This window comes from Hylobates moloch, unplaced genomic scaffold (assembly GCF_009828535.3).
Source record: "Hylobates moloch isolate HMO894 unplaced genomic scaffold, HMol_V3 SCAFFOLD_6, whole genome shotgun sequence".
NCBI lineage: Eukaryota > Metazoa > Chordata > Mammalia > Primates > Hylobatidae > Hylobates > Hylobates moloch.
The window spans coordinates 147,568,578-147,591,286 of NW_026652281.1; the positions used below are offsets into that span (position 1 = coordinate 147,568,578).

The window sequence follows — 22,709 nt, forward strand, 5'->3', positions numbered from 1 at the left end:
CCTGGAACACCTGGTCTCTAAAGGTGTCATCAATAGCACACACTCCCCAGGCACTGCAAAGTGGGCAAGCAGGTGGGGTTTGCCGGTGAGCCGCCCTCAGGGCTGCAGAGGCGGGAGGGGCAGTAGAGGGAGAGTCTGTATTCTAGGGACTCAACAATCAGTGACTGTTCATCTCCAGACTCAGCCTGATTATGAGGCACCCGAGCTCACACAGACCTAAGAGGCAGATCCGGGATGTGAACACTGGTCTGGCTGATGCTCGAGACTGTGCCATTCCTCTGCCCTCATGCCATCTCCTGAAGTTGAAATCTCAAACTTGGCGGTGTCACCACTGTCCTCCTTGGCTGGGAGTGGGTTCCTAATTTACAAAAATCCATCAGGACACCCCCCTAGGACCACCTGCCTTCAGGGTCTTGAGACCTCAAAAAGTTGCCCTCAGGGATTAGACCTGGGGTCACAATGTGTGCAATGTGGGTGTGAACTCATGTGTCCAGTTGCTGTTAGCAAGCCAACAAGGTCAAGTCACTTCTCCATCCCATGGCTTTGCTCTTGTAACTTGGGGACAAACAGTACCCCATGAATAAGTTCACGGAGGCAGGGTTGTGCAGTAGTTTCATGCACAGGCTCTTGAGGCAGTCTGGGTTCCAACCCACCCCTGCCACCAGAATCGCCATGCAGGGTTGGGTGGGTTATGCCCTGTTCCAGAGCTCCAGGCCAAGATGACAAGGGGGCCCAGCCTGTGCCCCTCTACTAAGCCGTGGTCCCTGGAATTCCACCAACAGCAGGGTGTCTTATGCCAGTTCTACAAAGTATTCACATGGGTGAGGCCTGGCCCTGTGTGCTGCTTGGAGCTGAGGAATTTGGTTGAGTTGCATACCCTCAGTGTGCCTCAGTGTCTTCACCTGTAAAATGGGCAACACAATGTATTTCTCATCTGGGTTGTCATGAGGATTCAAGGGGTTAATACCCAGAAAGAACTTAGATTAGTGCCTAAAGCCTGGTAAATACTCAAAAACAAGTAGTAAGTATCTAAGAGGTTAGCTGTTAGCATTCGACTGGCATTTTTAAGTGTCTGTTTTGCTAAAGGCCAAATCTGAATCCATAGTGTTTTCTAGTTTTATATGATTTTGTTCTAAAATCCAGTGTAACTATCAGGAATCCTGGGCAAAGCCATCAGAGTGCTGTGAGCCCCTGCCAGCCATCCCGTCTCATCAGCCTGCCCCGTGCAGGGCCTCCTGGGTTCCCCACTCGGGATCGCAGATCCAGTGCAGGTGCACCTGGGTCCCCCATGCAGGATATTGCAGACACAGCATGGGTGCACCGGGTCCCCCACACAGGGAATCATGGACACAGTGCAGGTGCACCTGCATGTTCTTCTTGCACCCTGAAATGGAATAGGAAAGCTGGCTTTTTTTCTTTTTTATCTCATCTTCTCTTTTGGACCAATTAAAAGAAAGGCATTTTAAATAGGCCCTGTGGAAAGGGAACTGAAGTTGTTTCCCCAGGCTGAGCTCTGTGCCGGAGGTCAGGGCAGGATTAATAAGGAAGCTATAAATACAAACAATGGCCCATGTCTCTGTGGGCAATGTGCTCTGGTTTGGGAGGAAGGGAGAAAATTAAATTATAATGGGAAAATATAAATTATTTGGATCAGGATAAAAAGGAAGAAATTAGTGGTGTCTGAATGAATCTCTGTGAATCTGTCAGAAGAGTTGTGAGGTTGGCTCAGTGTAGGTGCACAAAGATGCCTAGGAGGATGGTGGAACAGGGCCCCACACAGACACAGGTGCAACTCCCAAGTCCTGCCTTCTTACAGTTAGCCATGCCCCACCAGTGGGCTTCAGTGCTATTCTGGGATGAGAGATGATTGTATTTGTCAGATTTTCTATCAAAGTAAATATAGATGGTCACCCACCCAGTGAATGTGATTTTAGCACCTTCCCTGTTGCAGACCCTCCCAGGTACTGGAGGTTTAGAGGGAAACAGAGCCAGCTCTATGTTGCCCTCAAGGATCACCCACACATATCGTGTGGCCAAGATGACTGCATCCAAGTGATGTTAATTGATTGCAGCCTTGCATGGACCCGGCCGGGTGCTAGAGCTCCCTGGTAGCACTTCCTCACTTTTACCTCCTCTATCCCCGCTAGGGGGCAAATGCCATTATGATGCGCATTTCACAGATGAGGAAGCTGAGGCTCAAAGACGTGAGGGGACTGCCACACAGACAATATGTGGCAGAGTCATGATTCAAACCCAGGGGTTCGTACCTTCAAAGACCAAGTTCTCATCCACTGTGCAGACAAATGTTCTGACAGAGGACAGGCAGGGGAGATAGAGAGAGAGAAAGATTGTGTGTATACATGCATGCACATGTGTAAGGCAGTGGCTCTGTGTCAACCTGGAAGGCTTCTTGGAGGTGGTGATATCTAGTGGAATCCTAAAGGAAAGGCCTTAAATGCAACACTAAGGAATTTGGATTTTATGAACTTTTTTTCTTTTTTGAGCAGAATTTAGACATGATTATATCCCCAACAAATCTATATTTAATAAGCAAATTCAAGGTGCCAGACAATCTTCTAGGTGCAGAGAGGGTTGCAGACACTTAATATCAGATGTAGTCTCTGCCTTCTCCTAGCTTCGGTCTAGTTGGAAAGATGAAACACAGATTTATTTAGAAGATAATAAGTAACAGTGTCAATAAACCAATGCCAAGCACAAAATAAAAGTCAGTGAGTAGGTGAGTGGAGGTCAGAAGAGGGGACAGTCTGGGCTCTGGGTTGGTCAAGGGAGGCTCCCAGGGTAGATGGAGAGGGAGAGGTTGGAGGGGTTATGGAAGATTCCAGAAAGGGTGCACTTTTAGGGCTGGGGCCTAGTGTTTGGCAGTACAAGTTCCCCCATGCTTAGCAGAGGGCCTGCCCCTAGCAAGTGACGGTGCATGCTGGCTGAATGAATAAATGTTGGACCCAATGAAAAGAAAGGACAAATGGTTGAGAGATGAGGCATAACAAAGGGACTGTGGGTTGCAGGGATGTGTGACCACTGAGCCTCTAACCAGCCCACCAATACAGTTTCGTTGATTTGTGGCCACACCAGTCAGATGAGCTTCCCTGGCTTTCCTTTTGTTTTTTAGGTCATGCAGGCACATCTGTGGGAGGAGCAAGTAGACTCTATAGGGGAAAAGCAGGAAAAAAGATGGGAGAAGCCTTGGGAGACAGAAGGAGGAAGACTTGAATGTGAGTCCAACGTGTTAGCTTTTTTCCTGCGGGCAGGAGGCAGCCATTGAGGCCTCTGGACATTCAAGTAGCAAGAGGTAAATGATCTGGGGAGATCGATCTGGCCCTCCAAGGGGGAAAGAGGAAAAATGCTATAGAAGAGGGTTTCAGCAAGTGACTCCTGCTATTTAAAATGTGCAAACCCTTTCATCCAGAAATGTGACTTCTGGATATTTGCCCCAAGACCGCGGAACAAGTGTGAAGAAACAAAAACAAACAAAACCCAGCAAAATGCCTCCTGGAGGTCCTTGCAGTGCTGTCTTGGATGGAGAACACTAGAATGCAGCTTCCTCCAGGGGTGCAGTGCAGAGTGAGGGAGCTTGCTTTTTCTCTGCCGGCTCTCACCTCAGGGCCTCTGCACCAGATGTTCCCTCTGCCTGAAATGCTTTTCCCTGCCAGGTCACGTGGCTCAATCCTTATCTTTGCTGAAATGCCCCTTCTCAGCAAGACCTTCCCTGATCACCCTATTTAAATTTTCTTCCATACCCCCACCCCCTCATTTACACCACACACATGCTGCCCCAGGCACCCAGCCCCGTGACTATCTGACATACCTTTCATTTTATTTGTGTATCTTCTGTCCCTCTGGAATGGAAACTGCAGTGGCGATTGTTGTCTGTTTTGCACACAGGCTGTATCCTCAGTGCTAAAGCAGTGCTTGGCATAGTAAGTGCTCAGTGAAGATCTATCGAATGAGTGAATGAAGGAAGGGAGGAAGGAATGATGGTGGGTAAATCTGCAAGTGTGTGGCCTACACGGGACATGAGCTTGAGCACCAGAGAGCAGACCAAGGCAGGTCCTTGGCTCCTGTGCCGACCTGCATCGCAGAGGACTGCGGGGTCTTGGTAGATGAAGCCTGGCCTGGGTCTCTCAGGGCCCTCTGGCTGGGGCCAGGAGGCACAGCTGCAGTGGACACTTTCAAACTCATCGCGCCTGGCCTTGGCAATCGGTGGGCTCATTTCTTGTCATAATGACACCTTTCTAAACATAGCTACACAAAATTAAAATGTCACAGTGCAAATGCTGCAGCTGTGTGGTACTAGAAAGAACTCTAGGTCTTGAGTCAGAAGAGATGAACTCAAATCCCAAATATCTAGCCATCTCTCTCTCCTGGGTGTGTCCTTGCACTTCTCTGAGCTTCAGTTTCTTCATCTGTAAGATGGGAATGGTACTAGTAGCTGTGTCACAGACTGTTGTGAAGGCCGCGGAATTAAGCACGGTGAGAGATTTTTGGAAGCTGCAAAACATCACACATTGGACATGACTTTTACACATAAATATGTAAGAATGGTCTCCTGACTGCATCCTTGGCTTCCTGGCCTGCTACATGGAATGAGGGCAGGGCCTCCCTCTCAGCACAGACTGGTCTCCTCCACCAGCCCAGCCTCCCCTTGTCACAGTGAGAAAGGAGCCATCGACCCACTCAGAAGCCACTCCCCTCTCTCTTACATGGGGAAATCAACAAACCACAACCATTTATGAATCCTGCGTGTTCCCCTAGTCTTGTCCAACTGTATCTGCTACCATTCCAGAGTGCAAGTTAAAAAAAAAAAAAAAAAGGCAGCGCAAGTTGAAGACGGGAAAGAAGTGACCCAAGGTGACAAAGAATGTATGTAGAAGGCAGATACGTCTCATCCTCACAGCGACTAAGATTAATGGGCATTGAGTGTCAGGAGCCCTGCCTTGGGAAGAACTCTGAGACTGGCTCCAGAATTCTGTAAATCCAATCAAGAGTGTTGCAATCAGTTAGCAATGTCTGCCTCAGGCAAGGGAGAAGAAACTATGGTCTGTATGTCATATCTAATATTCTCGCTTATATCTAAGGTCCCCTCTGCTGGGAGACGTGCAATCAACTCGATGAAGCTTTTTAGGAAAAAGTCTATCGTTAAATCAAGTTTAACCTAAAGCTGCCTCCTTACATATTTTAAGGTCAGCCTAAAGGTTTCTCTGCACATCGTGAACTATAACAAGTAGAGATGTAAACAGACTGTAGCCTACACTTGTGCAGATCAACGAGTTTTGGCCAATCAAATGTGGCCAACTGTTTGAACCATGTTCAAACAGGGCAAATGCTGAGCTATAACCAACCCAGCTGTTTCTGTCCCTCACTTCTGTTCTCTGTGCATCACTTTCCTTTTTCTGTCCATAAATCTTTTTCCACCACGTGGCTGCGCTGGAGTCTCTGAGTCTACTCTGGCTCAGGAGGCTGCCCAATTCAAAGTCATTCATTGCTCAATTAAACTCTTTCAAATTTAATTCTGCTGAAGTTTTTCTTTTATCACTCTGTTAATGCTAGATGTTGACTATTGAATGGATCCAGGTTTCAGGAACTTACAAAATGTGTGTGTGTTTGAAAGAAGGAAATCATTACTTGCTATCCCTTCTCTATCAAAATCTACTTGAGCTTTTCAACTAAAAATTCAATGAGTATTCTTTGGGGTATAAATAAATGTGCTGAATCTACCTGGGCTTTTCCCAGTCTGTGGCTTCCTGTTTCTATGTGTGATGCGAAAAGGGAGCTGTGGAAATGGGGCAGAGATTCTTCCAGGTGTTGGGAAGGCTTCCAATGCCCAGCATGTAGTAGGTGCTCAGCAAATGTTTGTTGAATGAATTTTCAATGATGACCTCAGTTTCTGCATAACTTTTCATGATTCATCAATGCTGTTACCTTAGCTAAGTTTAAATGTAGTATTTTATCTCCTGTCATATATAGTTTTCTCTCTTTTTCTGTGAGTAGACACCATGCTAATCAATCGGGATAACCCACGAGGACGTTGTTTCATTCCTTCTGAGTGAGGGGATGGGGCTGATGGAGGAAGCCAGGGAGGGGCTTGCCTGCTGATTTCTTCCCGCTTTTGTGTTTGTGTTTGCCGTCTGCCTCTCCCTCACATTTCCTTCAGTGTGTTCCTATCCTTGGATCCCTAATCCTACAGCCCAGGACTTTCTACAACGGCACTACTGACATTTTGGATGGGATAATTCTTTGCTGAGGGGGACTGTCCTGTGTGCTGTGACATTTAGCAATATCCCTGGCCTCTACCCACTGGATACCAGAGGCACCCCCCACCCCCAGCCATGACAACCAAAAATGTCTCAAGACACGCCACCCAGGTGAGAACCACTGCTTAGCCTCCCCGGGGAACATGGCTGGTTCCTTCTTTCTGAACAGTTTCAGAAGGAACATCAAGTCCGCAACAAGCCTTCTGACTTCATGGTCCATACCAGTGTCAGGCCCGCCATCCTGTCAACCCTCCAGGCTCGTGTCTCCAAGGAGCTCTCTGATCGTTCCCTGGTGTCTCTCTCGTTTGTTTTCTGCCCCTCTCCCCTGGGCTATGAGCGCCACAAGAAGTTTTTTTCTATTTTGATTATCTCTCTATCCCTGGGGCCCAGAAGTGCCTGGCACTCAATAGGTTCTCCAGTGGATGAAGGTGAGGACGAGGTGACTAGGGGAACCTCCCTTTGGAGTGACGCCTCCATGCCATGAAATCGCCAGTCCTGGGAGGTATTGAGGAAGAGCTCTCCAGGCAGAAGGCACAGCCACTGCACAGCTCTCAGACAGGAACAGGCTTGCCTTGTGGAAGGCTGCTGGAGAGGAGAGGGCAGCGGGATTGGAGAAGGGTGCTCCAAGAGCCAGAAGAGCTAGTCAGGAGGCCACAGTGAGGGGTGCAAACTCAGTTCCAGGAGTGACTACAAGCCCTCTGGAAACCTCCCAGATGTCCCAAGGTCCACCCCTGGCCCCCGCTCACTCTCCTCTCCCCTTGTCACCAAGCCTCACTCTGGGAGGGCTGGGGAGGATTCCTAAATCTGGTCTGAACTCTTGAGGCTGAAGCCAGAGCTGACGTGGCCCCCAAGTCATATCTCAGGGTGGGAGAGAGTCCTTCCGTCAAGGAGGCAATGCTACTAGGGCAGCTCAGCTCTCAGCCCACCCCTCTAACCCTCATGGGTGGGCCCTCAATCAGAAACCACAAATTCCAGGCCTAGGCGGAGAAGGCCTGGATCCTCCACTTCTGGCTCCTCCCGGAAGTCAGCTTAAAGAAATGATGTGGAGGAATGATCATTGAAGAGACTCATCATTCCTGGACAAACCATGCTAGAGGTCAGGGGTTTGCTAACTCAGCCTTGTCACAGGGGCCTTCCCTTCTACCTCAATGCTACGACAGAGCTGGTGTTGAAGGTTTTTAATGAAAAAGCTACATTTCTGCACTTAAAATGGAGAAGATCAAGCCACTCAGTATCTCCGGTGTAAGAAGACATTTGGCAATAGTAACAGCTAAGTTTTTTTAATATTTACCGTAACTCATTTTACCCATTTCCTGCCTAGAAAAAAAAAAAGTGCAGCTCACTGCCAGCACTCATTTCTTGGGGCAAATAGGAAGTGAGTTAATCTTAACAACAACCCTATAAGGTGCATAGTTTTATTACCATCCCCATTTTACAGATGGGGAAACTGAGGCAGTGAAGTTTAGTAATTTTTCCAGATTCACTAAAATTTCTAAGATATGTTTAACAAAGAAATCCACCCTTTAACTCTTAAATAATATCCTCTTTTTAAAATTAATGCTAGAATCTGGTGCAATATCTTTTTAATTGAGTATATCTTTTGCCCCAGCAATTCTACCACTAGGAACTGAGCCTAAGGAGGCATAAATTTTTAGCTAGAAGGATGCAGTATTATTTAGTATGTGGAACTCAATGAGAATCTCCACTAAGAGGAGTTAGTTAAATAAACTGTAAGGCGTCCATATAAAAGTAACTGTTCAAAATGACATCTGTTTGTATGTACCAACATATAAAGACATCTCAATTATATATTTTAACAGGAAAGTCCAGAATAATCACATTTTTGTAAGCAGTCGTTTTATCCGAGGACTGGGATTTCTATTGACTTTTAATTTCTTATTTTCACATGTCTATGGTCTCTAATTTTTCTACAATGAACATGTACCACATTTATAATAAGAAAGAAACTCAATAAAAGTTATTGAATAAAAGAATAAGCAGCCAGAAATCTGTCTCTCCTGGGGAATTAGTGAGCCTCTTCCTCCCTCAGAGTAGAGGCTATGGCTGCTTCGCTGGAACCTTCCATTTTTCTCAAATGCTCCACTCTCTGCCAATGGGAGACGGGGTCTATTTTCACCTGGTCCCTTCTGCGTGAGGCCACCTTGGCAGAAGTCACCGCCCCTCCCAAGGCATCTGACCCTGCAAAACCCTCTTGTCGTCTGCGTTCCGGTAAACTCCCCATTCCCCATTTTTTTGTGAGTATAAGATAGTAAAAGCTCTGCTGCCCTGGCCCCTGGTTTTAAACACCTGGTCCTGGTGTTTTCTCTATACTCCACTGACACCTTGATCATGAGTCAAATCACCTGAACATAGAGTAGCATCTGCTTCCTGTTGAGAATCTAATGAATATATTTACCTGATTTGCTCTCTCTTCTTTTCCTAAGTCCTAATTTCCTAAAATAAAATAACTCTCCAGTTCGCCTGTCCACCTTGCCCTTCTCTCCTCATACCCAGTCTTGCCCACTAGACGTCTTTGTTTGTGTGGACAACCAGGCAGCTTGTAAGCCTCCTGATGCCTACCACAGGAGTCTTACTTTGTGCTGCCAAGTTAAATTCTCTCTTCCATGAGCACCACTCTTTCACTTTCCACCCACTCCAAACCTGAAAATCACCTTTCTCCGCCCCTCCTTTAATTTTTTACGTCTCATTTGGTGCCCAAAGCTTCTGAAATCAACCTCAGTAATGTTTCTTCCAAATAACCCCTTCCCGGCCGGGCGCGGTGGCTCAGGCCTGTAATCCCAGCATTTGGGGAGGCCGAGGTGGGTGGATCACTTGAGGTCAGGAGTTCAAGACCAGCCTGACCAACATGGAGAAACCCTGTCTCTACTAAAAATACAAAATTTAGCTGGGCAGGGTGGCATGCACCTGTAATCTCAGCTACTGGGGAGGCTGAGGCAGAAGAATTGCTTGAACCCAGGAGGTGGAGGTTGCAGAGCTGAGAATGCACCACTGCACTCCAGCTTGGGCTACAAAGTGAGACTCTGTCTCAAAAAACAAAACAAATAACCCCTTCCCATCATTTCTCCAGCCTTGCCTTCTCAAGTCCTCCTCACTGGGCCCCCTTGGCTCCCTGCTTCCCCCTCAGTCTGTTATGTGTGACTTCTGGGTAAAGGTTCTCAAAATACAATTCAGATCCTATCCAGTCCCCTACTCAAAACCGTGCCCATGGGATCAAAACCAAACTCTGCAACCTTCCATTCAGAGCTTTAAGAGGACTTTTCAGCCTGATGTCTCCTCCTCGCCACCAACACCCTTCCCTCCAATCAAACTGATCCATTGTACCTACAAAAAGCCCGTCCCACCTCCGAGCCTTTGTTCACACTGGGTCCTCTGCTGGATCACCGTCCCTCCACATTTCCAGGTGTCCCTCAAGACTACTCAGCAGCAGCTATCCATACAAGTTCCTCAACCCTGGCTTTCTTGCCCACAAGTAACCAGTTTATCCTCCCCAGTCATATAGCCCTCTATTTACATTTCTTTTCTGGAAGCTATCATTTTTCACGTGCCATTTGAGTGAGTGTCCTGGCTAAGATGATATTTTCTTTGAGGGCAGTAACCTTTCTTATATGTCTCTGTATCCCATGAACTTAGCGAAAAACAAGGGACAGAACAGGTGCAAAGTCTACTTGGTTAGTGAATTTCACAGATCTTCCTAAAGTGTAAACGTCGTTGTCCAGGTGAATGGAAGAAGAGAGCTGAGACAGAGGGGACAGACAGAGTCAGTGTCCAGTGCTGACCTCTGAAATGGAAAAACATGGCCAGTCCTTAGGAGGCTGCAGAGGCCAAGACCCCAGCGAGGTTTGGGGGTTCCACAGCAGAGGAGGAGCTGTGGACCACGGCAGGACCCTGATGCCATCAGCAGGGGAGGAAGTAATCGGAGAGGTAGAGGAAGGAAGCCAAGCGAAGTCAAACACCAAATATTCCCTCCCTGTCCAATGCTGTGACCTGCATAAGCCACCACTCCCCCGGTCTAGACTCTACCCATGGAAGAAGGAAGAAGATAGAACTGGATTTGAATATAATTCTAAAATAACCAAATTTATCTGAAAATGACTAGGCTGAGTTTTCTGCTTCAACCAGAAATGGAGCTTGGAGTCAGAAATTAAGTGACATTATAGAAGAGAAAGTCACCATCTTCCATCTCTGAGTCGCATGATCATTTTAGACATAGAACTGTGCACTGACAATGTACCAAGTGCTTAATATATGTGATCTCATTTCACCAGGGAAACTGTATAATGTATTGCTTTAACTGAAAAAATTCTGCAACTGAAGGAGGTGCTGTTAATAATTGCACTGGGACACAGGCCTGAGCAGGCCATGATTTATGGCTGTCCTACATCTGACCCTCAGAGCGTCCATGGGAGAAGGCAGCATGTTTATGCCCCCCGACAGCTGGGGAAACCAACACTTAAAGTGATTAAGTCACAAGTCCAAAATAAATGACGGAGCTGCAGTTCAAGTCCAGGTGGTCATTTACCAAAGGCCATGCTCTTTCCACTTTGCATGGGACTGTGACCGCTGGCTCTACCCAACTTCCCAGTGCGACCCTTCCCCACCCACTGTCTCTCTTCTCTGGCCAACAGAAACACGATATAGACCACATATGTAACATTACATTTTTTCATAGCCACATTGAAAAGAAAAAGGAACCAGGTAAAATCCATTTTAATATGATATTTTATTTAACCCAATACAGTTGAGGCTTGAACAACACAGGTTTGAACTTTGTGGGTCTACTTACACGTGGCTTTTGTGCAGCCTCTGCCACCCCTGAGACAGCAGGACCAGCCCCTAGTCTGCCACCCCTGAGATAGCAGGACCAGCCCCTCCTCTTCCGCCTCCTCCTCAGCCCACTCTACATGAAAACAAAGAGGACGATGATCTTTTGATGATCCACTTTCACTTAATAAATAGTAAATATATGGTCTCTTCTTTATGATTTCTCGTAATAACATTTTCTTTTCTCTAGCCTCATTTACTGTAAGAATACAGCATATTCCCAGCTACTCAGGAAGCTGAGGCAAGAGAATCGCTCGAACCTGGGAGGCCAAGGTTGCAGTGAGCCGAAATCACACCATTGCACTCCAGTCTGGGCAACAAGAGCGAAACTCCATCTCAAAAAAAAAAAAAAGAAAAAAAAAGAATACAGCATATACTGCATATAACGTATAAAATATGTGTTAATCAACTGTTTATGGTATGGGTAAGTCTTCCAGTCAACAGCAAGCTATTGGGAGTTAAGTTTCTGGGGAATCAAAGGTTATACACAGAATTTTGACGGCATGGTGGTTGGCACTCCTAACTCCCACATCGTTCAGGGTCAACTGTATATTCAAAATAGTATTCAAAATGTAATCCATAGGAAATATTCATGAAATAACTGTGTCTTCTTCTTCTCCCCCCAACCCCACTTCTTTGTATTCAGTCTTCGAAGTCAGTGGGTATTTTAACCTTACAGCATATCTCAATTCGGATTACTCACACTCTAAGGACTCAATAGCCACGTATGGCTGGGGTCTGCCGGCTGGACAGCGAGGTCTAGCCCTGATCTGAGGAGGAGCCATTTGATTGGGTTGTTGGTACACTGCCATCTGGTGGACAGATGTTCCTTGCTTGAAAAACCACCGCGAAGGAAAGTACCAGCGTCCGGGACAATAGCACAGTGGGCCTCAGGATCAGCCCCCCAGAAAGAGCTTGGGGTTGGAGGGGGTGTTGTTGTTGGGGATGTCCCCAGAGAAGATGTCCAGCCATGGAGCAAACTCAAGTCACTTAACGATGTCGGCAAACCTTGGCCGTGGTGCACTCTTGTTTCCTGGTTGCAAAAGGATTTAGCAGAAAATGGTAACTCTTTTTCAGAAGGCATGTTTAAAGCAGCTCTTTAAAAAGCAGGAGTTTCTTTCACACCCAGTTTCACCATGTGGTTGTGTGAAGGGCTTCTTCTCAGAAATTATGTGGTCTCTCTTTTAATTCATAGTTAAAACGTTTCTTCTGTCTTGGCCCATTATGGCTGCTATAACAAAATATCATAAGCTGGCATTATACACCACAGAAATTTATTTCTCACACTTCTGAAGGCTGGGAAATCCATGATTAAGAGTTGGTGTCTAGTGGGAGCCTGCTTTCTGGTTCACTGATGGCATCTTCTTGCTGTGTCTTCACCGGGGGGTAGGGACAAGGCAGCTCTCTGCAGCCTCTTTTCTAAGGGCACTAGACCTATTTGTGATGGTTCCAGCCTCATGACCTAATCATTTCCCAAAGGCCCCACCTCCCAACACCATCACCTTGATGATTAGATTTCAATATATGAATTTGGGAGAGGACAGAAACATTGAGACCATAGCGTCTACCAAGTTGTGTCTTCCTCATTCAAATTGGGTGGGTGTGGTTATTCCAGAGTTTCAGTGAACCAAGACGTACTTTTCCAACGTGAATAATTGATTAAGAACACTTGATTAGGGTCGATGTTATTCTGGACTTCTGAATCACTCCCACATTTGAAGGGGAAATTTAAACACAACTTTATGTGAATAAAATGATGTGTCTGCATCTCTCCAGGAAGCAGTGTTTGGAGCTGAGATGACTTGGCAGGGAGAAGAATCCACTGGGACATTCAATAACTTGGCATTGAGAGTGTTTTCGGCACCATGCTGTCCTCGGAATAGTGTTAGAATTTATGTAAACACAGATGTGACTTGTGCCTTGAAGGAGAATACAGTCTTCCCAGGAGAGACATGCAAAACCATCATAGATAAACAGCAAGAAAACAGCATCAAGGATGTACGTGCACAGGGCAGAATGTAAACTGGATGTAAAACAAAGCATTTGAGGGCAGTGAGAAAGGAACTTGGTTCTGGTCTCAACTCTGCCACCCACAGCTGTGTGACTTCACACTGCCTCTCAGGTCTTCAACTTTATCGTCTCATACTGAGCAAGAGATAGTCTGGACAGTTTATACTTCTAGAATGGGGAGACAAGAAGAAAAGAAAGATAGATACCCAAGGACTTCAGTGACTGGCTCAGGAAGAGTTATTCAACAGTCAGGGGGCCAGCACGAGACCAGGGGCAAGAAGCCGGGACTTGGAACAGGAAGGAAAGGTGCTCAGCTGGCTAACCTAGAGGAAAGTGATTGGCTGGAGTGTCTGGTTTATCTGTTTCAGGGATGGTTAGAGATTGCCCTGTTAATAGGCAAAAATTGTTGCCTTAAAGAACCTAGAATCTAAAGGGGTCTTTGACATAATCCAGAATAACAGGTCCCAGAGATTATTTTACAGAATGTTAGTACCTCATGATGTTAATAGATATATAACAAAACAGACTTCTTTGCCACAAGACTTCTCAGAACCTTTAACATTTTATGATTTTCCCAAAGGACAGAGAGTATGCAGCATTTCCCAGACTTGTTTAACTGTGAACACCTGTTATCCTGGGGCAGGCGGATTGCTTGAGTCCAGGACTTAGAGTCTAGCCTGGGCAACATGACGAAACCCTACCTCTACCAAAAATACAAAAATTAGCTGGGCATGCTGGCACGTGCCTGTAGTCCCAGCTGCTCAGGAGGTTGAGGTGGGAGGATTGCTTGAGCCCAGGAGGTGGAGGCTGCAGTGAGCTGTGATCACACCACTCCACTCCAGCCTGGATGACAGAGCACGACCCTGTCTCAGACAAACAAACTTCAGTGACTGGCTCTTAAAACAAACAAAAACCTCACAGAACCCTCACTGCTCTAGTCCTGACTTTTTTAGATAGGGACACTGAAAAGGTAAGAGGCAAGTCCAAATTTCACAAAGATAGTGGCAGAGCCAAGACTGGATTTTTGGTCTTTTGACTCCAATACCCAGTGAATTTCTTTTTCTTTCTTTTTTTTTTTTTTTTCAATTCCTATTATACACTATTTAAGACACACAGATAAAAAAGACTAATACAAGATATCCATGCACCACCACCTAGTGTAAGAATTAAAACATCACCAACACAATAAAACCCCCTTGTGTACCTCTCTCCATTTGTCTCCCCAAGAGAACCCATATCCTGAATTTGGAGATATAATACATGAAAATTCTGGTGGAATTTCAAATAAGTCATATTGTCTTTAGAGGACCTTCTTAGCATCTCCCATGATTTCTAAGTTGTGATGGTCTTAGAATTCAAAACAAAACCAAAAACTCCACTTGGCCCAGAAGAGCAAAGATTAAAAGCCATCTTCAAAGATCCCCAGCTTGACTACCTGCAACTTACAGCACACTGGAAACATTTTATGAATCGGTGAACTTTTTCATTCTCATATGGGCTCTTCAGATGGCTTATTAATTCTGTTAGATGCGGGGGTGCGTCTGGCTTTATTCTGTGTGGAATTTTTGGATGAATTCACTGCCTCACCCCTCCCCTCCGCAGGCCAGATGGGGAGCCGGTGCCGTATAAATGTTTAATTGTGGCTCAGTAAAAATATTTGCTTTCAGTAGCTGGAAGCTACCGAACGGAGGTAGGGCTGTCTACTAGAGTTGCCAGACTTCATTCTAATGAGAACAGAAATAAAGGCTGATTAAATCAAATTCCCCATAGTGTAGAACCACTTAAATAAATGTTTCATATTGTTTGCATGATGATTTTAAAATGTAACAGCTGCTTATGTAACCATTAGGCTGGACATAAATCATTCATCGCCATCACTGCCGTCAAAGCAGCAATGGCTCTTTTGCTTCTGCTGCTGACATTTCCATTACTAGGGAGCTTCTCAGATGTGCTGTTGGGTTCCCCGCCCTTATCCAAGTGCGAGGTACCAGGAGACCGAGGGAGGGGACGAGGAATGAAGAGCAGGCATGAAGCCGCCATTTATCGAAGGCCTACTTTGCACATGTCCCACTGGGCTGGCCTTGTCACATTTCATCCTACCCACAAGGAGGCATTACTGTTCCCCTTTTATAGATAGGGATGCTGAGCCCTATGGAAATGAAGTGAGCTGCCCCCAGAGTAGGGAATACAGCCCGTATGTGAACTCAGGTGTGTCTGAGCCTTGGCAGCTCACACAAGGCTGCCCAAGAACAAAGGGTGCAACCCATCCCGAGGCTCCACACACCTCAGGCCTTTTAGCAGTGATGAGAGCAGTGAAGACCAGACCAAAACTCAGAAAACTGCAGAATCCTTTGGGCTGGGGCTAGGGGAGGGGCAGGGTAGATACTAATCCAAAGGATTTGGACTCTTTTTCCTAGTCCAAATCCTCATCGTCTCTCCCCTGTTCACTGGGACAGCCTCCTTCTGACTCCCCTGCCTCCATTCTTGCCCATCTCGATCCATCATTCACCCAGTAGCCTGAGCGATCTTTTAAAAGTAAAAGTCAGATTGTGTCATTCTCCTGCTCAAAAGCCTCCAGTGGCTTCCCACCACTCTTAGAATAAAGCCCAACCTCCCACCATGGCCCTCATGGCCTTTTATGATATGACACCTGCCAACATTTGCTCATTCGTTCCTACCCCACTCCTTTATCTGGGCGTCTTCGCTTCTTTCTGGTCTTCAGACACAATAAGCTCATGCCTACCTAAGGACCTTTGCTCATGCTGGAACCATCCTCCTCAGACCCTTCCCGTGACTAGCTTCAACCTGTCATTCAGACCTCAGCTCCAAGTCACTTCCCCAGAAAGGCCCTCCCTGCACCCTGGATTGAAAACAGCCCTCCCCTGCACACGCTCCACACCATAGCTCTGTTTCATTTACTTTACGGCACTGAACGCTGTCTCTATTTCTTATTTGCTGTTTTCCTATCCCACTATAATGTAAGCTCCATGACAGATATCTGGGCGGTTCTCCACTGCTTCCCCAGCCCTAGAATGGTGACTGTAATGTAGTAAGTGTTCAGCAACTATTAACTAAATAAATGAATTAACTTGTCTCATTCTTTTCCCCTGCATCCAAGTTGGGTGAACCCTGACCTGTCCCCTAGAAAGAGACAATTTGATTCTGAAAACTAATTCTTACCTCCAGGCTCAGGCCCCATGCAGGAGCCTTTCTCCAGGTGGCCTGGCCATGCAGGTGATGGCAGTCATGGGGTGAGACAGAGAGCTGCTGGACAAAAGCCAGGAGGCCCTTTGGGGTTCCCTGCATTCATAGGAAGGAGGATCCCTTGGATCCATGCCCCCAACTCTGCAAAGCTGAGTCTAAAGGATACACAGAACACAAGACATCCTTCTGTTGCCACCAAAGCTTCTGACACCCCATTCTGGCTGGAGAGAGACTTGGGCACAGTTCTTGAATTGGCTGCAACTCCACCCTCCCTCCTGCAAGTGCCTCTTCCTCTGCCACGGAGGCCTCTGTGCCATGAAGAGGACCACCAGACCTCTCGGGGTGAAGGCTCTGGGTGTCAGTCCCCTACGCCCTAGCAAGATCTAGAAGGCAGGAGCCACCTTCTGGCAGGCAGGCAAGGTCCTGGAAATACAAGGTTGTCTGTGGCACTGGTCCATTGACCATCCTACTGCTTCCTGGTGACAGAAAATGTTGCGGTGGTGGCAGCCATGGGGACAGCTTCCTGGTTCCTGAATTGCAGCACTGATCCGTGGTGTGCTCTGGGACTCAGGCATTTTCTCAGCAGCTTTTGAGGTAGTGGCCCCGGGCAGGTCAGTTCGGCAGTGGCCTGGGGGTCATTCCTGGAGGCCCAGCCTGGTGGCCACTTCTCCAGCCCTTCCCGTGATTTGAAAGTGGCTGATTTCTTGCAGTAAGTCCCTTCCTCCTCGAACCACTGACTGATGCAGAGCTCCTCCATGGTAAGGACTGGTTCTCTTAGGCCCCTGTATCCTCAGGCCTAGCATGCTTGGGAAGATGTTTGCTAATGCTTTGTGACTCAAAAGGAATCATACACGCACACACAGTTTTTAATATTATCAGTCATATCAGCCCCCTGAGGCAGCTGCTGTGTTCCAGACAAACCCTGTTAATAACATTCTTATCCTCTTTGTTTCATTTTCCAGCTGAATTTGGAAGCCTGACCTTGTCTTGCTTTGCCTCCTACTGAGAGTTAATACTGGGACATACTGAAAGATGAAGGCTTGAGTCACAAGGTCACAGGGATAAATCCTAGATCAGCCAGTTACCGTCTGCATGACACTAAGCAAATTAGTTGCCACTGGGACTCAGTTTTACCAGTCTGCAAAATGGAGCTATCGGCTGCATCTAGCACTAGGGGCGCTGTGAGCATGGAGGGCAGTCTGCACGTAGAGGCTTAACACAGTGCCTCTGCTTGCAGGTGCTTGGTAAATGGCAATTGCTGTCAGCATTGTCTGATTTACCTGAAGGAACAGTTCACACTCCACCCAGATTTTCACTGCAGCAGCCAAGAAAGAACTTCTGGGAAAGCATCTGCTTCCAGCCAACTCCCAGGAGGGGTTGGTAGAGGGTGGAGCCGAGAGCCCGCCTCCCCTACCAGCCTGCAGAAAGAAAGCCATGTTTTGGCCTCAGGGAGGAGAAACCCAGATAAAAACCACCCCATGTGCAGCCTTTGCGCGGCCACAGGACCAGCTCCACAGGGAGAGGAAAGAGGCCTCCTTTCAGGGGTGGGGAGCTGAGGGCAAGACAGACATTTTCTGACTCAGCTCAAGGAGGGCTGGAGCAGGGGCCGCAGGTTCCCTGCTTTCTGCTACAACACAGGGTAGGGGAGAGTCATGGCCTCCCAGAGCTTCTGCAGGTTCACCTGCAAAATGGAGATAATAACATCCTCCTCTCCAAGTCATGGCCTTAAAGAGGTGCTGAGAGTCACTAGTTAGACAGACCCAAGGCAGCTGTTTCTGGTGCATTAGGACTATCGGCCAGAATCCCTGCATTCCCAGCCCCTCCTGCAGCCTCCAGTGACCAGGAGAGAAAGGCATAAGGTGTAGTAAGACTCTGGGCCAGGTTCCGGCAGCTTATGGCCACCCTTTTCTTGTGTCTGGACAGGAGCACTGTAGCTACAACCATCTCATCTAATCCTCACTGCGCCCTATGAGGCGGGCATTCTTATTTCCCCAGTTTTGAGATAGGCACAGAAAGGGGAAGCGACTTCCCAGGTTCACGCCGCCAGTAAGTGGTAGGACTAGGCCCTGACAAGCACAGCCTGCCATGGGGAAGAGAATTCATCCCCAGCTCAGAACCCCTGCATCCTCACCCAGGGGTTCCCAGCCAATGCAAACAGGGACGTGACCAGTTTCCACTGGTCCCCTGTGCCAGGTCTCCACCTTGTGGGCCTGCTGCTGGGCCCCAGGCCTGCTCCCAGGCTGCACCTGTGGGGTCTGCCACCTCCCCGACTTCCTCTTGAGAAGCTGCTCCCACCCCCTCACCTTCCTCTCAAGGGAAAGTGTGCTGCTAGGCAGCTGGAGCCAGATGGCCTAGAGACAACTCTTCCCATCGCACTCCCTGCAGCATCTGAGTCCAACCCCCAACCCCAGGGCTGGCAAGCTGCCCAGAACTTCCCAGAGGAGGCCTATGGGTTAACTTCACATTTAGTATTTTCAGCATATGGTAGAAAGAAAATAGTTTTGTTAGATGTACAAGTGTGATTTCCCCTTTCCAGAATGCCTTCCTCTCTCCTCCACGTGGTGAGCTCCTATTCATACTTCAAAACCATGCTCAACTATTCCCTGCCCACCCGTTTCCTTCCACTCCTCCCCTTCTAATGTGGGTGTGTCCCAGGGACAACATCTGTGTTCCTCAGTGAAGTTGAGAGAAGCCTAAATTTGCTCTACATAAGAAAAAAGAATAAGGAGGTAAACGGGAAATGGGAGGAGGCTGGGAAACGCAGGGTTGGTGGAAGGACTTGCGGGGATGCTATGGCAGCCACGTGAGGGTAAGGAACGTGAGAGCCAGGGCAGCTATGCTTAAGGGGCTTTGCCACAGTGCGAAAGATAGGATGCAAGGCCCTCTTCAGTCTCTCCATGAAAACCACAGTCAAAGTACACATTACTCACCCACGCTTTGGAGCTAGACTTGGGCTTAATGCTGTCTTTTTTTTTATTATTATTAAAACAATATTCCAGGCTGATGGAATTTAGCAACAAGGAAGAGAATAACTGACATAAACCTAGCCTAAGCCTTGATATTTATCATCTTATATAGCAAGAGATCAGCGTGTTGAGAACTTTAGGGCAGCTCCGTTATGTCCAGGCTCTGGGCGGTTTCTGGGATTCTGTCTGCCGTCCCATCAATACTCACGGGGTGGCTGTGTCTGCTACAGACATCACAGCCTCATGAAACCACCTACACTAAAGCCAGTAGGAAGAAAGGTGTGTGTCGCCTTCACCTTCCCACCCTTTATGGGGGAGGAAAATATTTGCCAGGTGACCTACTTTCCCTTCTCAATGCCCCTCTGATCAAAGTCTAGTTCTATGTCCCTGCCCAGCTGTGAGTGGTGCTAGGAAAGAAGGTATCTGGGGTTTGACAGTCTGCTGTGGGGGCTAAAAAGAAGGACGTGAGAGGTCTGCCCTCTGCTTGTACTCCTCTGCTGAGGGAGAACTTGCTGCTTCTGGATACCACCCTTTCCCATCATACGATAGCCTGAAGTGTTAAGAATTTTTCCCATTGAATCATTTGAACCCGGGAGGCAGAGGTTGCAGTGAGCCGAGATCGCGCCATTGCACTCCAGCCTGGGCAACAGACTGAGACTCCATCTCAAAAAACAAACAAAATTGATTGTCTCCCATTGAGCCCAAGGTGCTTTCCTGGTAACTTCTCTTTGACCCCAGTCCTGCCTCCTGCATCTTCCTTCAGCAACCCTGTTCTCCACATCAGCCACCGGAGGGAACATCTTAAAACACAGGGCTAGACTGGGCGTGCCATTGTCTCTGCTAAACCCCTCAGTGAGTCCCCAGTGTCTACAAGATAAAATCCAAGCTCCACGGCATTGGAGGCTCACCCCCATCCTACTTCAGCCTAGTCTCTCTTCCTTATTCTTCCTCCACATATATATATTCTCATACCATAGGTGAAGCAATTGAAATGCTTTTTATTCCCTTGGCACTTTTTTTTTTTCAAATTCTTGTTGTACAAATTTATGGAGTACATCTGCAATTTTGTCACATGCATAGATTGTGTAGTAGTGAAGTCAGGGCTTTTAGGGTATCCATCACCAAAATAACGTATATTGTACCCATTAACTAATTTCTCATCATCCACTCCTCCCCCACACCCTCACCCTTCCAAGCCTCCGTTATCTATCATCCCACTCTCTACATCCATATATACAGGTTATTTATCTCCCATTTATGGGTGGGAACATGTGATATTTGACTTTCTTCACCTGGCTTGTTTCACTTAAGATAATGAACTCCAGTTTCATTCCAGTTGCTGAAAAAGACGCCTCGCCTCACAGAATTTTAAATGCTTATATGTACACATATACCCCCTTTGTATTCGCCTACACAAAACAAACAAACCTTTGTGAAATGTAACCTACGGGAAATATGATCATATCCAATGCTGGACGTGAGGCAGATGCAATATACAAATCCATGAAGTAGACCCAGGTATTTCAGATCCTGACCTCGATCTCAGGTTTACTTATTAGACCACAGACCAAAGACTCCCACTGATGTCCCCACAGATTTCACCACTTATTCCTCTTGTCCCACACGCTCTACTCCAAAGTCACCCTCCTCTAGAGGATAGTCACCTGAGATACTTCAGCGACCATGCTCACCCTGGAAAATCAGGTGATAGGAATCATCAGTTAAGCCTGTGGAAAGTGAGCATCTGTTGGTCTGGATGGTGTGGTGGGCAGAAGGCAGGACCTAATAGGGGCTTTTCATGGTTCCATCTCCAAACCTCTGACCATGCCAGTCCATGCTGCAGGCCCCCATTCTATTTATGGTCAGGGCCACATGATTTACATTTACTGTCTCAGGTGCTTCCTGTAATACTGTCTTCTCCAATTTTTGATAAGCCAATGCCCCTGACACTTCAATGTTTTGTTCGAGTTGTTCTACTTGCCCAGCATTCTCTTCCACATTCTCCAGCTGTCAAACTCCTACACACCCTTCAAAGCCCAGCTCATGGGTCTTCTCCCTGACAACAATTCCAGTTGAAGGAGATGACATTGCTACTTCCTTGGCTCCTATCATACCCTGTATGGATAGTGCAGCACTTAAAATTGCTTGGTGCTTGGTGACTTTCCTAAAAGTTCATCTGTCCCCAAGGATGGGAAAGTCCTCATTTCCCATCATTTAGGAAATGCTTGCTAAACCAAAGACTCAGCCCCTCATCAGGAACCAGTGGAGGACAGAGCTGGGAAAGAGTTGTCGTGGGCATGGGGACTATGAGAGGTCATATGCAGTTCCTGGCTCACGGAGGTGACCCATGAATGGTAGCTGCAGCGATGATTGTTGCCCCTACTGTTACTGTGTTATTACTGATCTCAGCCCTTCTCTTAAGTGACCCCTTCCCTAGTCTTATAGATGAGGGGCCAGCCTGCCTCCTGGATCCCAGAATTTGCTCACTGTCCACGACTTCCTCTCACGGCTGGGAACATTCAGGCAGGATCTGGTCCCACTCGTGGGAGGGAAGACAAAGAGTGCCATCCCTCCAGGCCCTCCCCGCCTGCAGGACAGATCATCCCGCCTCACTCCATCTGCAGATGCTGGCAAAGCACGTTCCAGCCCTCGCCTCTGAGGCAGAGAAACGGATTCCAATTAAGGGACTTACGGAAAGTGGCCTCATTTTACAAGCAATTGGGTCGTGAATCGAAGTGGGCATTAAAGTTTACAAGCTAGGCTGGCGGAGGAGCCAGAAGGCCTTGCTGCCACTGCCAGTCAGGAGACATCTTCTCCAGTTGCTCAACAACTGTGTGGAGTGAGTGAGGAGTCGGCACGGATCCTGCCCTCCATGGCTGGCGGTGGAACAAATGTCCATTCATTTGTCTTCTTAAAACCAAGGATCAGGCTGCGGGAGGGCACAGGACCATCTCTCTCCTGATAGGCTTTCCCCTTCTCCAGCCTTATGCAAGAATCTGGGGGATTTTAGGTGGTGCTGAGAAAATGGGGAAAGAAATCACATTCATAGACCTCTGCTTACAGCTGGGATCCCCACGCAGCTGAGAAATTTCCAGGAAATCACCTGGGTTCAATGGAGGAACTTAACACTTCAAGCTGTCACCTGGTGGGAAAGGGTGGTGGCAAGAAGTAACAAGATCTCCCAAATGGATCCAACCAGAGAGAAGGCCTCCTCATTTCCTTCTCAGCCAAGCCCACGGGGGCCCTGGAAGACAGAGGTTGCCGGGGCACCCAGGGCATACATGGGCTGAGCTCCCCAGACCTGGTGCAAAGGGGCCAGGCCTTCCCGCCAAGGCTCTGCCACCTACCCAGCAGGATCCACGAGCTCAGCATCTTTCTGGACTTGAGGAGATGGGTCTGGTTTTGGCCTTTTCCC

The 22,709-nt window shown here is 47.6% G+C and overlaps 1 protein-coding gene and 1 long non-coding RNA gene across 2 annotated transcripts in view; both read left to right on the plus strand.

Annotated features, from left to right (window-relative positions):
• Positions 1 to 13,753, plus strand: part of LOC116471840 (uncharacterized) — a 33,225-nt gene extending 19,472 nt beyond the window's left edge. Inside the window, exons 2-3 of the long non-coding RNA XR_004248891.1 lie at positions 11,305 to 11,538; positions 12,891 to 13,753. This is a non-coding gene — a long non-coding RNA (uncharacterized LOC116471840). The remainder of the gene's footprint in view (positions 1 to 11,304; positions 11,539 to 12,890) is intronic.
• The window catches only part of KCNIP1 (potassium voltage-gated channel interacting protein 1), a 383,908-nt gene that overhangs the window by 55,133 nt on the left and 306,066 nt on the right, over positions 1 to 22,709 (plus strand). The gene's annotated exons all lie outside the window — the stretch shown is intronic.